This window comes from Anomaloglossus baeobatrachus, chromosome 8, assembly GCF_048569485.1.
Source record: "Anomaloglossus baeobatrachus isolate aAnoBae1 chromosome 8, aAnoBae1.hap1, whole genome shotgun sequence".
Taxonomy (NCBI): domain Eukaryota; kingdom Metazoa; phylum Chordata; class Amphibia; order Anura; family Aromobatidae; genus Anomaloglossus; species Anomaloglossus baeobatrachus.
This window is the reverse complement of record NC_134360.1, coordinates 46,155,082-46,171,935: the sequence shown is the minus strand read 5'-3', so window position 1 is coordinate 46,171,935 and position 16,854 is coordinate 46,155,082. Positions and strand designations below refer to the sequence as shown.

Sequence of the window (16,854 nt, the reverse complement as noted above, 5' to 3'; positions counted from 1 at the left end):
TAACCCCTTTTTCTCCTAATTTGAAGACATCCCCAAGTGGGGCCGCGGCAGCCGCCATTATCTCATGCTATCTATGGTGGTTGTGACCCTTCACAACCACAATTGGTGAGTGTATTATATTATATACTAGCTGTATTACCCGGCTTCGCTCGGGTTAATAACTGCTGTTAACAAAATAGAATGTATTAACAAAAATGTATTCTGCACACAAAAACAAAACAAATAGATAGAAATGTAATTATTAAAAGGAAAAAATTAAGCTAATAGAAGCATTTCACAACATATATTTCAACACCACAGATATTCCACACAGATTTAACTAAATTGGCCAAGTAATGTGCTCCGTCTGTCTCTTTCCCCGTCTGTCTCTATCTGTCTCTTTCCAGGTCTGTCTCTTTCCAGGTCTGTCTTTTTCCAGGTCTCTATCTGTCTGTCTCTTTCCCTGTCTGTCTCTGTCTGTCTTTTTCACTGTCTGTCTCTCTCTAATCCGTCTCCCCACCGACATCTTATTACCTCACATATAAGCTTCTTATACTATGAATGTATTTTGTTCCTATAGCAACCAATCACAGCTCCTACTAATAACCTGTAGTTCCAGGCTCCATTTACTTTAATGGAGGCATGTTTTTTGGAGAGTAACTGTAAAGCGCGGGGTTACATTTTCCTGTCAAAACATAGTCTACGACGTTCCCTGGGTCATATGAGGTGTCTATGCAAAATTTTGTGATTGTAAATGCGACGGTGCGGATACACTTTTCGTTTCACTTTTTCCCCATTATGTAGATAGGGGCAAAATTGATTGGTAAATTGGAACGTCCGGGGTTAAAATTTCGCCTCACAACATAGCCTATGACGCTCTCGGGGTCCAGACGTGTGAGTGTGCAAAATTACGTGGCTGTAGCTGCGACGGTGCGGATGCCAATCCCGGACACACACACATGCACGCACGCACACACGCACACACGCACGCACGCACAGACACACACACATATATATATATATATATATATATATATAGTGTGTATGTATATATATATATATATATATATATATATATATACACACACACACACACATTATATATATATACATACATGTATATATATATATATATACATACATGTATGTGTGTATATATATATATATACATACATGTATATATGTGTATGTATATATATATGTGTGTGTGTGTGTGTGTGTGTGTGTATATATATATATATATATATATATATATATATATAAATATATATATATATATATATATATATATATATATATATAAATATATATATATAAATATATATATATATATATATATATATATATATATATATATATATATATATATATATATATATATATATATATATATACACACACACACACATTCAGCTTTATATATTAGATTACTTCATTTTTTTATCTGGTAGGACCCTATCAGCGCTTCTGTTTTCTAGCTATATTACATGTGATATGTATGTGTGCTTATAATGTGGGCACTAGACGTTATACCATAACAGCGGGAGCAGCAACAATATCAGATACTGCACAGGGCACCATAAACACCAAGATTGGCAGCTGTGACGATATATGGAATATGGCCAAAGAGGTCACAGCCCCATAAATCCTGAGGATGGGCTGTTGCAGAGCTATTTCACATTGCCCCGTAGACTGCAGTCTACGCTGTTACATAGTGTTGATGTATCTGCCACTCAGGGTCTTCGGAAAGCAGAGTGAAGCACAGGATTGTCACAATAGTAGTAATGTTGAGGCAGCGTCACGCTTCAATACCTCGCAGATGCATGAACGCCAAACTTGGGATGATTCATTTTCTCAAAAATCCAAGCGAAACGTGGCTTCAGCATCCAATAATGATCGTCTTGCTTCGTTATGTCATCACAAATACAGAAACCGCAGCGTTTTGACTCCCGGTGTAAATCAAGGTCAGTCCTAGACCCAACTGCAGCAATTCTTGTATTTGTAATAACATAATAAAGCAAGCCGATCATTACTGGATGCTATAGTCAGAATTGTGTCAGAAAGATTCTCCTTCCTTTTGAGAAATTGCAAGAAAGGGTCGCAGTGTGAGATAATGAGGGATTTCTGAGCTGCTTCAGTTCATGAGACCTACATGGAGCGGTGCGAATTGTATCAAGACCGCAATCACGGGGGAAAATCATCAGCCTCAAGTTTCACAGCTGGGAATATCCCCAGCGACTTCACACCGCTCCCCCCTGCAAATCCGCAGCTTTAATATCAATGCAGTATAGAGGTCTGGAGTCCACGAGAACTAAACGTGCACCATATGGCGGTAGATTGCCATGCCATATTGGACACTGTTATTAGTCAAATTATTATTCTGCTATACTTTCATTACACTGCTATACATAACAGAGACAGTTTTATAGAAAATGGCAAAATTTAATATATAGTTCACATAATACTATCATATAGTGCCAAGTAAATAGGGCAATATACTTCCCACCTAATACTATTATATAGTGCCAAGGTGATAAGACCATATACTGCCCACCTAATACTATCATATAGTGCCAAGGTAATAAGACATTATACTGCCCACCTAATACTATCATATAGTGCCAAGCTAATAAGACAATATACTGCCCACCTAATACTATCATATAGTGCCAAGGAAATAGGACAATATACTCCTCACCTAATACTATCATATAGTACCAAGGTAATAAGACAATATACTCCTCACCTAATACTATCATATAGTGCCAAGGTAATAAGACAATATACTCCTCACCTAATACTATCATATAGTGCCAAGGTAATAAGACAATATACTCCTCACCTAATACTATCATATAGTGCCAAGGTAATAAGACAATATACTCCTCACCTAATACTATCATATAGTGCCAGGTAAATAAGATAATATACTGCCCACCTAATACTATCATATAGTGCCAAGGAAATAAGACAATATACTGCCCACCTAATACTATCATATAGTGCCAGGTAAATAAGATAATATACTGCCCACCTAATACTATCATATAGTGCCAAGGAAATAAGACAATATACTCCTCACCTAATACTATCATATAGTGCCAAGGAAATAAGACAATATACTGCCCACCTAATACTATCATATAGTGCCAGGTAAATAAGATAATATACTGCCCACCTAATACTATCATATAGTGCCAAGGAAATAAGACAATATACTGCCCACCTAATACTATCATATAGTGCCAGGTAAATAAGATAATATACTGCCCACCTAATACTATCATATAGTGCCAAGGAAATAAGACAATATACTCCTCACCTAATACTATCATATAGTGGCAAGGTAATAAGACAATATACTTCCCACCTAATACTATCATATAGTGCCAAGGTAATAAGACATTATACTGCCCACCTAATACTATCATATAGTGCCAAGGTAGTAAGACAATATACTGCCCACCTAATACTATCATATAGTGCCAAGGTAATAAGACAATATACTTCCCACCTAATACTATCATATAGTGCCAAGGTAATAAGACAATATACTGCCCACCTAATACTATCATATAGTGACAAGTTAATAAGACATTATACTGCCCACCTAATACTATCATATAGTGACAAGGTAATAAGACATTATACTGCCCACCTAATACTATCATATAGTGACAAGGTAATAAGACATTATACTGCCCACCTAATACTATCATATAGTGACAAGGTAATAAGACAATATACTGCCCACCTAATACTATCATATAGTGACAAGGTAATAAGACAATATACAACCACCTAATACTATCATATAGTGCTAAGGAAATGTGACCATATACTTCCCACCTGTCATATAGTGCTTAGATGATACTACCTTGTACTGCCTACAAATCAGTTCCCTTATAAAGCCCAAATAATTCAACAATATAATTTACAAATAATAGCACCATACATCACTAGGTGCTGTCAGTTTGCTCCTGAGGTTACCAGGGACTTTGGAAAAGTATCACCGTCCTGTCGGTAGATTCTATATATGAGTAAGGGAGTGGAGAAACACATGACTGTAATAATAATAATACACCAGTGGGGAAAATTTATCAAAACTAGTCTCAGACGGCACCAAGAATACACAGTAGATTCGACAAAGTGCATGAGCCAGTTTGATAAATGAATTGTGACTGTCTGGACCATACATGTCAAGCTCTGGCCCGAAGGTCAAACTCTGGCCCTCAGGTCAAATCTGACCCGAAGGCTGCTTATATTTGACCCGCGACGCCAGCACAGATTCCCCCCGCCCCACATCACACATCAACTGTGACGGTATCTAGAATGCTGATAGCAGTTGAATGCAATGATGGGAGAAGGAGCGATCCCCATCATTCTACCTCTCCGTCTGATGTCTCGGCGGAGCAGGTGCGATGATGTCACTATTTTGCGCCCGCTGTGCAGAGCAGCGAAGGGCTTCAGAGCGAAACTGGAGGAGCAGGGGAACAAGAAGAGGTTGGTTTGTTTGTTTTAATGTGGGGCCCATTATTCTGTATGGAGGGCTATGTGGGGCCCATTATTCTGTTTGTAGGGCTATGTGGGGCCCATTATTCTGTATGTAGGGCTATGTGGGGCCCATTATTCTGTATGTAGGGCTATGTGGGGCCCATTATTCTGTATGTAGGGCTATGTGGGACCCATTATTCTGTATGTAGGGCCCATTATTCTGTATGTAGGGCTATGTGGGGCCCATTATTCTGTATGTAGGGCCCATTATTCTGTATGTAGGGCTATGTGGGGCCCATTATTCTGTATGGAGGGCTATGTGGGGCCCATTATTCTGTATGGAGGGCTATGTGGGGCCCATTATTCTGTATGGAGGGCTATGTGGGGCCCATTATTGTGTATGGAGGGCTATGTGGCGCCCATTATTGTGCATGGAGGGCTATGTGGGACCCATTATTCTGTATGGAGGAATATGTGGGGGCCTATTATTCTGTATGGAGGAATATGTGGGGGCCATTATTCTGTATGGAGGGCTATGTGGGGCCCATTATTCTGTACGGAGGGCTATGTGGGGCCCATTATTCTGTATGGAGGACTATGTGGGGCCCATTATTCTGTATGGAGGGCTATGTGGGGCCCATTATTCTGTACGGAGGGCTATGTGGGGCCCATTATTCTGTACGGAGGGCTATGTGGGGCCCATTATTCTGTATGGAGGGCTATGTGGGGCCCATTATTCTGTATGGAGGGCTATGTGGGGCCCATTATTCTGTATGTAGGGCTATATGGGGCCCATTATTCTGTATGTAGGGCTATGTGGGGCCCATTATTCTGTATGTAGGGCTATGTGGGGCCCATTATTCTGTATGGAGGGCTATGTGGGGCCCATTATTCTGTATGTAGGGCTATGTGGGGCCCATTATTCTGTATGTAGGGCTATGTGGGGCCCATTATTCTGTATGTAGGGCTATGTGGGACCCATTATTCTGTATGTAGGGCCCATTATTCTGTATGTAGGGCTATGTGGGGCCCATTATTCTGTATGTAGGGCCCATTATTCTGTATGTAGGGCTATGTGGGGCCCATTATTCTGTATGGAGGGCTATGTGGGGCCCATTATTCTGTATGGAGGGCTATGTGGGGCCCATTATTCTGTATGGAGGGCTATGTGGGGCCCATTATTGTGTATGGAGGGCTATGTGGCGCCCATTATTGTGCATGGAGGGCTATGTGGGACCCATTATTCTGTATGGAGGAATATGTGGGGGCCTATTATTCTGTATGGAGGAATATGTGGGGGCCATTATTCTGTATGGAGGGCTATGTGGGGCCCATTATTCTGTACGGAGGGCTATGTGGGGCCCATTATTCTGTATGGAGGACTATGTGGGGCCCATTATTCTGTATGGAGGGCTATGTGGGGCCCATTATTCTGTACGGAGGGCTATGTGGGGCCCATTATTCTGTACGGAGGGCTATGTGGGGCCCATTATTCTGTATGGAGGGCTATGTGGGGCCCATTATTCTGTATGGAGGGCTATGTGGGGCCCATTATTCTGTATGTAGGGCTATATGGGGCCCATTATTCTGTATGTAGGGCTATGTGGGGCCCATTATTCTGTATGTAGGGCTATATGGGGCCCATTATTCTGTATGGAGGGCTATGTGGGGCCCATTATTCTGTGTGGAGGGCTATGTGGGACCCATTATTCTGTATGGAGGAATATGTGGGGGCCATTATTCTGTATGGAGGAATATGTGGGGGCCATTATTCTGTATGGAGGGCTACGTGGGGCCCATTATTCTGTACGGAGGGCTATGTGGGGCCCATTATTCTGTATGGAGGGCTATGTGGGGCCGATTATTCTGTATGGAGGACTATGTGGGGCCAATTATTGTGTATGGAGGACTATGTAGGGCCATTATTCTGTATGGAGGGCTACGTGGGGCCCATTATTCTGTACGGAGGGCTATGTGGGGCCCATTATTCTGTATCGAGGGCTATGTGGGGCCCATTATTCTGTATGGAGGGCTATGTGGGACCCATTATTCTGTATGGAGGAATATGTGGGGGCCATTATTCTGTATGGAGGACTATGTGGGGCCCATTATTCTGTTTGGAGGGCTATGTGGGGCCCATTATTCTGTTTGGAGGGCTATGTGGGGCCCATTATTCTGTATGGAGGGCTATGTTGGGCCCATTATTCTGTATGGAGGGCTATGTGGGGCCCATTATTCTGTATGGAGGACTATGTGGGGTCCATTATTCTGTATGGAGGACTATGTGAGGCCCATTATTCTGTATGGAGGACCATGTGGGGCCCATTATTCTATATGGAGGGCTATGTGGGGCCCATTATTCTGTATGAAGGACTATGTGGGGCCCATTATTCTGTATGGAGGACTATGTGGGGCCCATTATTCTGTATGAAGGACTATGTGGGGCCCATTATTCTGTATGGAGGGCTATGTGGGGCCCCATTATTCTGTATGGAGGACTATGTGGGGCCCATTATTCTGTATGGAGGGCTATGTGTGGCCCATTATTCTGCATGGAGGGCAATGAGGGGCCCATTATTCTGTATGGAGGGCTATGTGGGGCCTATTATTCTGTATGGAGGGCTATGTGGGGCCCATTATTCTGTATGGAGGGCTATGTGGGGCCTATTCTGTATGGAGGGCTATGTGGGGCCCATTATTCTGTATGGAGGGCTATGTGGGGCCCATTATTCTATATGGAGGGCTATGTGGGGCCATTATTCTGTATGGAGGGCTATGTGGGGCCCATTATTCTGTATGGAGGGCTATGTGGGATCCATTATTCTGTATGGAGGGGCTATGTGGGGCCCATTATTCTGTATGGAGGACTATGTTGGGCCTATTATTTTGTATGGAGGGCTATGTGGGGCCCATTATTCTATATGGAGGGCAATGTGTGGCCCATTATTCTGTATGGAGATCTATGTGGGGCCCATTATTCTGTATGGAGGGCTATCTATGTTGGGCCTATTATTCTGTATGGATGGCTATGTGGGGCCCATTATTCTGTATGGAGGACTATGTGGGGCCCATTATTCTGTATGAAGGACTATGTGGGGCCCATTATTCTGTATGGAGGACTATGTGGGGCCCATTATTCTGTATGGAGGGCTATGTGGGGCCCATTATTCTGTATGGAGGGCTATGTGGGGCCCATTATTCTGTATGGAGGACTATGTGGGGCCCATTATTCTATATGGAGGGCTATGTCGGGCCCATTATTCTGTATGGAGGACCATGTGGGGCCCATTATTCTGTATGGAGGACTATGTGGGGTCCATTATTCTGTATGGAGGACTATGTGAGGCCCATTATTCTGTATGGAGGACCATGTGGGGCCCATTATTCTATATGGAGGGCTATGTGGGGCCCATTATTCTGTATGAAGGACTATGTGGGGCCCATTATTCTGTATGGAGGACTATGTGGGGCCCATTATTCTGTATGAAGGACTATGTGGGGCCCATTATTCTGTATGGAGGGCTATGTGGGGCCCCATTATTCTGTATGGAGGACTATGTGGGGTCCATTATTCTGTATGGAGGGCTATGTGTGGCCCATTATTCTGCATGGAGGGCAATGAGGGGCCCATTATTCTGTATGGAGGGCTATGTGGGGCCTATTATTCTGTATGGAGGGCTATGTGGAGCCCATTATTCTGTATGGAGGGCTATGTGGGGCCCATTATTCTGTATGGAGGGCTATGTGGGATCCATTATTCTGTATGGAGGGCTATGTTGGGCCTATTATTTTGTATGGAGGGCTATGTGGGGCCCATTATTCTATATGGAGGGCAATGTGTGGCCCATTATTCTGTATGGAGATCTATGTGGGGCCCATTATTCTGTATGGAGGGCTATCTATGTTGGGCCTATTATTCTGTATGGATGGCTATGTGGGGCCCATTATTCTGTATGGAGGACTATGTGGGGCCCATTATTCTGTATGAAGGACTATGTGGGGCCCATTATTCTGTATGGAGGGCTATGTGGGGCCCCATTATTCTGTATGGAGGACTATGTGGGGTCCATTATTCTGTATGGAGGGCTATGTGTGGCCCATTATTCTGCATGGAGGGCAATGAGGGGCCCATTATTCTGTATGGAGGGCTATGTGGGGCCTATTATTCTGTATGGAGGGCTATGTGGAGCCCATTATTCTGTATGGAGGGCTATGTGGGGCCCATTATTCTGTATGGAGGGCTATGTGGGATCCATTATTCTGTATGGAGGGCTATGTTGGGCCTATTATTTTGTATGGAGGGCTATGTGGGGCCCATTATTCTATATGGAGGGCAATGTGTGGCCCATTATTCTGTATGGAGATCTATGTGGGGCCCATTATTCTGTATGGAGGGCTATCTATGTTGGGCCTATTATTCTGTATGGATGGCTATGTGGGGCCCATTATTCTGTATGGAGGACTATGTGGGGCCCATTATTCTGTATGAAGGACTATGTGGGGCCCATTATTCTGTATGAAGGACTATGTGGGGCCCATTATTCTGTATGGAGGACTATGTAATGCACATTATTCTGTATGGAGAACTATTTGGGGCCCATTATTCTGTATGGAGGGCTATGTGGGGCCCATTATTCTGTATGGAGGACTATGTAATGCACATTATTCTGTATGGAGGACTATGTAATGCACATTATTCTGTATGGAGAACTATTTGGGGCCCGTTATTCTATATGGAGGACTATGTGATGCACATTATTCTGTATGGAGGACTATGTAATGCACATTATTCTGTATGGAGGACTATGTAATGCACATTATTCTGTATGGAGGACTATGTGATGCACATTATTCTGTATGGAAGACTATGTGGGGCCATTATTCTATATGGAGGGCTATGTAGAGTCCATTATACTATATGGAAGACATATTATATCCTTTCAAATTGCATAATTTAATTAGTCCATTTGGTCATATGCTTTTTCCTGCTCTTACATAACGTATTTCAGTATGCTTCATTTGAGGTTATGTATGTTATTCTAATATCTTAATTAAAATGTACTCTGTTCGTGAGACCACTCCTTTAAGATTGTTTACATAGGAAAAGGTTCATCGTTATCTTTGAGGATAAGGAAAGACTTCCTCAAAGTAGCCATTTTTTTATAAATACTAAGTTCTTCTGTGTATTTGATGCCCCTGGTATAGACTAAGTTCACACCTCCTTATAGTTGGCTCACCTTTTTCCAGATATGTGCTCTGCGTTATTTTTGGTGCATGCTCACTATTTGCAACGTTGCTTCATTTATTTTAGGTGCATTGGCTGCAAAAGTATACACACCCTTATACCATTTGTAATTTTTTTCGGCTGACACGTTAGGAGTGACTTGTCTGTTCCCAAATTAAGGCCAGGGGAGCAAGGAGCTGCCATCATGAGGTCCCGATGGGCGACTGGAGGGCTTCCAATGTTACTTTTTATCAAATCTCCAGTCCGTGTCGGATTGGGCTGCCGGGGGCCCAAGTGCAATATCAGTCTGAGGTCGGGGTCACACTTCACGTCATAGTGCCAATATCTTATCCAGATGCCATTTATCGCATATTGCAACAAGTTCAGATGAAACACATAAAAATGATCTGTATCACCTGTACTTGCCGCAGATTAGATGTGCCAATATCGACCGCACAATATACCACCGCCCCGCAGCAACAACGCCTTGTGTCTCTATTTCGCTGCTAATAGCAAAAATGTGAAAACTGAAGGCTCAGTAATCCTTTAAAGCCGAGCGATAATTTTTGCCCAGAATTCGAGACAAGATGTCTTTTTATCTCTATTATTTTAACCCAGCGCTTTCTGCCTCTCATACATTCTAATGAGGGTCTTTTTCTCTTTATTGCGTCTCCGCTTCTCCCCTTCCACTGTATCTCCCCTCCTGCGGCCTTAAAATGAAGACAGTAATTACTCCGCTGCGTTCTGGCATCTGAGAGCTGAAAGAGCAAATTGTATGAAAGGAAGCTTGGTCGACGGAAACAGAGGGAAAGTACAGACCTGGAGCACCTGTCACACCGCGGAGTCAGGATTAAAGAGCATGCTCACGGTGCATAGATCTGTGCTGGCGGCAGAATTACTGTTATCGTGGCAGTGTAAAATACTGCAGGCTGGCATCATTCTCACTCTAAAATGGCTGATAATAGGGAGCAATAGATGGATTTCTACTTATAGCCCCAAATTTCGAGACACAGAGTCAAATAATGAAATTATCACTTCCTTGAGCCACCACTAGGAGGAGCTCACTGCATACGAATGGATACATTTCCTATTTAAGTTATTGGAAGGTTTATGCAGTTGTCTACAATGATCTCCCCCTAGTGGTGGCTGCAAGTAAACTGAATTTTATCCTGAAAAGTTCTATTGCTTTAGAACTATGCAAAAAAAAAAATGCAATTTTCACTTCCTTTAGCCACCACTAGGAGGAGCTCACTGCATACGAATGGATACATTTCCTATTTAAGTTATTGGGAGGTGTATGCAGTTGTCTACAATGATCTCCCCCTAGTGGTGGCTGCAAGTAAACAGAATTTTATCATGAGTAGCTCTATTGCTTTAGGTAGGATGCAAACAGTGGTGTGACTGTAGCGGGTACAGGGGTCGGGGTTGCATTCTGGCTTTGGGGTATGGGTTGTTTGGCTCTAACCTCACTGTGTGTCATGGTGGCATCTGACGCTGTTCACACTGCAGAATCTGACATTCCACACTATGCATTCTATGGTGCTTCTGAGTTGCACCGACAAGCTCGGGCGTTGACCAGTTGTGTGCTCATTAGTGATCGGGCTTGCAGGAGTTAAATCTCTGCTAGCCTACTGGTTACCTCTTAGATCACATGTTGTGGGAGACCTATAATAGTTACTCCCCACCTTTTTAAGATGTTGTAGCCCGTCTTCCCTTGCTGACTATAGCTTTTGCTAATCCGGTCCGTGTGTTGTTGTGTTCCTGTTGCTGGAAATTTACAGTGTGCTATGGAAATCCTCTCATCGTTTGGTTATTTCCTCCCTGCTCTTTATTTCTTCCTTATCACGTACTGTCTTATATCTCCATGTGTGCTAGCTGTGTGATAGAGTTTTTGGTTTCCCTGTTTGTGTTTATCTGTAGGTCCAACCAATACCGGTCCTCCCTGGGTGGGGCAGAGGGGGTATTGTATCAGGGCTGGCCAAAAGCAAGGCAAGGAAAGCGGCTCAGACATCTTCACCATTAGAAGTATCTCTGGGAGTAGGGAAAGCTAGGGCTCCCTAGCCTGAGGGCCAGTCTAGGAGCCCCAAGTACCTGTTATCCCCTCACACACAGTGACAGGTACCCAAATGTGAAGTATTGTAATAACACATGATATTTGAAAGGTAAGTTACATATTTTGCATTGGAATTTAAGAACTTCTCATTATTCTGAATGAGGATAAAGCAAAGAGCGTGCCCTGTTATTACCCCCCTATGCCATGACACCGCAGTAGAGAGACCAGTTCATATTGGCCTTCCTTTACCCTTAAGAAGACATAACCCACTGGTCATTTACCCCTTGCTTGTTTGTAATGTAAGCTCTATAGTAGCCGCATCGGCTGCTTGGTATATACCCCCTTGTTTTGGGGGTTCCAGTGATAATACTTCGTGTGTATTCCTTTTGTGCCTGTTACTATGAAACCAAATCATCTAACTTTCTGCATTGTGTTATTTAGAGAACACCCTGCGGGCCGCACTCATTCGTTTTATTACCCATAGAGAGGAAATAATCACTTTGTATAAATCATACACAACCTCGTTTTATAATGGACGCTAATTATTATCGCTATTGAATTACTAAGAGAAATTTTGCGCTGAGGGGTTATGTGAGGCCGCGATGCCGGATCTTGTGCTGCGTGGAGGCAGAGGGAATTCAGCGCAGACAGAGGCGATGAAGGATCGCAGCCAGTTACACAAACCATAACAATAATAAAACCAGAGCATTTTTACAGGCGGTATGTTCCTCGAGGGACGGCACAGTTATACGGTTACATTTATTGGAGTAAATGCAGGACATGGAGCCGAAGAGAGTGTGTGACTTTTTATAAAAACACCACTATTAAATCTACTCTTATAAAATCGTTTATTAAATTTAATTAAAACAGAACAAACATATTGTTCGTCTCATAAATAGGCATAGAAACATATAAACAAAAAGATCAAGTGCAGGTGCAGGTGTCAGACAAACAGTGCCCTCGCCTAGGGACAGCCCCAGACAATGTAGCTGAACAAGTGAAGTAGGAGTATAGATTCGTCACTGTCAGAATGATACTGCTTAGTATGTGCTGTGACTCTCCCTCATAATTTAGCTTACTTCACTTTAATTGAGCCTAAGTTGGCATAATAGATGTATGTCAGACTCGCCGTCCTTGCTAATCTCTAGCGGGGGTTACCACCACCAACTTATCGTGATTAACATGTAATACAGATATACAGAACCATAGACAACAGAGACAATAGGCGTTAGGTGTCTAGGGTTCTACTGTTACATAGATTTCCCTAGTTTAACAATACTGGAAGGTTAGATTAGAGTCTAGGATGCCACTTAGCTTGTGGATCTCCTAGCTCTCCCGACGCGTTTCACCCCCCTAACGCAGTATAAGGGGATCATCAGGGGATAAATAGAGGAATCACTCCTTGGAAAGAATGACACCTGCAAATAAATGATGCATAAGTAAGTAAATAGGTATTAATCTGAATATTCTTTAGACTGCAATCTTAATGAGGTCATAGCCCTCAGGATCACTTACAAGGTAGTGGATCCCTGTGATAAAGTGCTTGTGTTCTTAAAGGATGCCAGGGAAAGACTATCTCCAAACCAAATAGTGGTTACCGCTTCCCATCGGATAGTGCCTATATGTCAAAGAAGGCAATGAATATCCATTGTGTGATGCATAATGTATCATAATTCATACTCATGATAGAGTTGGAAAGGATCTTATCGGCCTGGGGCTATCTATCTATTACCTTGACTCTCCGGGGTAGAGAAGTACAGGTATAGCGGGTTTGTCTATTGTAGCCAGGAAGTTAGATGCATTCCTGATGTTCCGGTTATCACTAAGTGTCTGGATCAAAATATAGGTCCTGTAAACGAATATAAAATATGTTTGAGCCTGTATCCCATCTATCAGATTATACATGAACAGAGTAGTAAATACCTTTTGTCACACGGACAAACAAAATATTCTATGGGTTATGGAGAGTACAGCTCCTCCAGATGTGGCTGGTCATTGGTTTATGCCTATAGAAAAGGTATACTCCATTAATGGATGTCCTCATAATTATCACCCACACATCTCAGTGAGAAGCCAGAAAAAGGCAGAGCATTTTACCTGTAGGGAACAGTTCATATATAGGTGTGAACAAACGGGTACAGAGGTCCCTAGTCGCCTACGTTCAGACCGTATGTAGGGTTTATTCTTTTCTCCTGTAACCAATTATTACATCATACAGTTAGGCTCACTGAATAATGCTCAGTATATGCATAGATTAAGATACACACTGGTACATGTAAACGGTCTACCTGTAAGGAGGCAAAGAGGGGAGGTCTGTAATGGGACTATGGCTACCTGAAGACCCCGTGTGTATATTCCCTGTAATAGAGAAAAATCATAATAATAATGTACCGTATTCCTAGATTCCAGGGATACAGATATAGGGGGCACAGTGCATACTTCAGTACATATTATGTATGTCAAATGGATGAAGTTCACATAATAATAATGTCTACCTGTAAGGAGGCAAAGAAGGGAGGTCAGTCATGGGACTATGGCTACCTGTAGACCCCGAATGTGTATTCCCTGTAACAGAAAAAAATCATAAGTATCCTGCACCGTATTCCTAGATTCCAGAGATACAAGTATGGGGGGCACAGTGCATACTTCAGTACACATTATGTATGTCAAATGGATGAAGTTCACGTCATAGTGCTCAATATATGCATTAATGACCGTAAAGGGCCCTATGGAGTAATTCTTTTAAGGAGGTAGCTGAAAAGAAGCCCATGAATGTACTGCAATCACACATAGATTCCAGGTATATATTCCCTGTAGATACAACGGAGGTCCTCTATTCATGTGTGGTATTTACCTCACAGATCCCATAGACAACGCCAGGCAGGGAGCATGAGAAATGTAAACTGGGTTTGGAGCTATATTGCGGTTGTACAGGGTCCTGTCCCCTACACACTAAGGACAGGATTAGTATCTATGCTTAAAAGAACCCTGAAACTCAGCAAATAATCCTAGAGTCTTAGGCAGGCAGATCACTTACCATCCTATGGGCTCAACCAGCAAGGACTGTCAGTCCCGAGTGGAAAACACTCTATGCACGCTGGGAGCCCACGGTCCAAGGATGCCAGGGGAGGATGTCAGGGAGACCACCACGTCTGCTGTTCCTGTCCGTTCCAGGCTCCCGGATAAGGTATTTAAACCTTTTCCGGGCAGAATTGAAAGTCCCGCCCGTAAACCGGAAGTGCCCCGTTGGCCGGAAGTGACGTATCGCTATGTGTCACGGCCCCGTCGGCCGGAAGTGATGTATCACTGTATGTCACATGCCTCTACGGTCAGGTGACTTGCCGGGGGCGGTGCTGAGGGATGTGTTAGATCGTGTAGTTTAACTACATCGCAATAAGTCCATCGCCATGTGTCAAACACATTAGTGGGTTAAGTGACCTGCCAGTGGCTAGACTGGGGAGAGTAATGTGGTGTACACACAGGTACGCATTGCGAAACATACTTCGCTATGCGTCATATAACATGTAAGTCAGATGACTTGCAAGGGGCGGTACTGGAGGATGTACTGGGTCCCACAGTGGAGCGCATAGCTTTCCACGTCTGGGCGGGGTAATGTCAGGACGGAGATCATAATTATGGAGCACATAATTGCACTCCATATAGTTCCATAACCACTTGGGTCACGGAATATATGAAAAACATTACTTAATACATAAAGGGCACACCTGATTGGCATATAGGTATCGTGCATGATGGGGTGCATAAAGGACCATTAAGTATTGGAGCATTCAGTATTGGATGGACAATATGGAATAAAAAGATAATTGCTCTTGCTTTCCCTGGGTCCGGGATGACATCTTTCTTAGATCATATAGGGGAATAGACCCATAGTTGTTGCAGTCTAATATTAGTATTGCTAATATATGGTATGCAATGACCATACGCGGGGTATAGAACGTAAAAACAGATCCTATCCTGTCAGTTGGAAGCGGTTGTGGCCAGAATCACTATATGAAGCTATGAAAGCTGATCATTTCGTTAAGGCCATTTGGGGAGACTGTGTCCAGCAGAAACGTCCATCTAGCTTCTCGCTGCAGGATTTTTCTGTCCCAATCTCCCTTGCGTGGGGGTTTAGGGATGACTTCGATGACCTGAAAGGATATACTCCTCAGGTCTCCCCCATGGATGAGGTTAACATGCCTGGCTATGGCTGTATCTCTTTTGTGTACGATGTCGCCTATGTGTTCCCCAATTCTTATTCGTAGCTGTCTTTTGGTTTTACCCACGTATCCACGTGGGCAGGAACAGGTACACAGGTATACCACACCTTCCGTTCTACAGTTCCCAAATACCAGGAGAGTATTCAAAATCAGGGACTTTGGGAACTGTAGAACGGAAGGTGTGGTATACCTGTGTACCTGTTCCTGCCCACGTGGATACGTGGGTAAAACCAAAAGACAGCTACGAATAAGAATTGGGGAACACATAGGCGACATCGTACACAAAAGAGATACAGCCATAGCCAGGCATGTTAACCTCATCCATGGGGGAGACCTGAGGAGTATATCCTTTCAGGTCATCGAAGTCATCCCTAAACCCCCACGCAAGGGAGATTGGGACAGAAAAATCCTGCAGCGAGAAGCTAGATGGACGTTTCTGCTGGACACAGTCTCCCCAAATGGCCTTAACGAAATGATCAGCTTTCATAGCTTCATATAGTGATTCTGGCCACAACCGCTTCCAACTGACAGGATAGGATCTGTTTTTACGTTCTATACCCCGCGTATGGTCATTGCATACCATATATTAGCAATACTAATATTAGACTGCAACAACTATGGGTCTATTCCCCTATATGATCTAAGAAAGATGTCATCCCGGACCCAGGGAAAGCAAGAGCAATTATCTTTTTATTCCATATTGTCCATCCAATACTGAATGCTCCAATACTTAATGGTCCTTTATGCACCCCATCATGCACGATACCTATATGCCAATCAGGTGTGCCCTTTATGTATTAAGTAATGTTTTTCATATATTCCGTGACCCAAGTGGTTATGGAACTATATGGAGTGCAATTATGTGCTCCATAATTATGATCTCC

The 16,854-nt window shown here is 43.2% G+C and overlaps 1 protein-coding gene and 1 long non-coding RNA gene across 6 annotated transcripts in view; one reads left to right on the top strand and one right to left on the bottom strand.

Moving 5' to 3' along the window:
• The window catches only part of GRIP2 (glutamate receptor interacting protein 2), a 412,653-nt gene that overhangs the window by 235,360 nt on the left and 160,439 nt on the right, over nucleotides 1-16,854 (top strand). The window lies entirely within an intron of this gene.
• On the bottom strand, nucleotides 12,582-14,998 carry LOC142249157 (uncharacterized). The gene is made up of 8 exons (XR_012725001.1): nucleotides 14,788-14,998; nucleotides 14,246-14,315; nucleotides 14,039-14,108; nucleotides 13,848-13,942; nucleotides 13,674-13,756; nucleotides 13,483-13,599; nucleotides 13,266-13,368; nucleotides 12,582-13,168 (listed from the first exon to the last, which is right to left on the bottom strand). It is a non-coding gene; the product is annotated as an uncharacterized LOC142249157 (long non-coding RNA).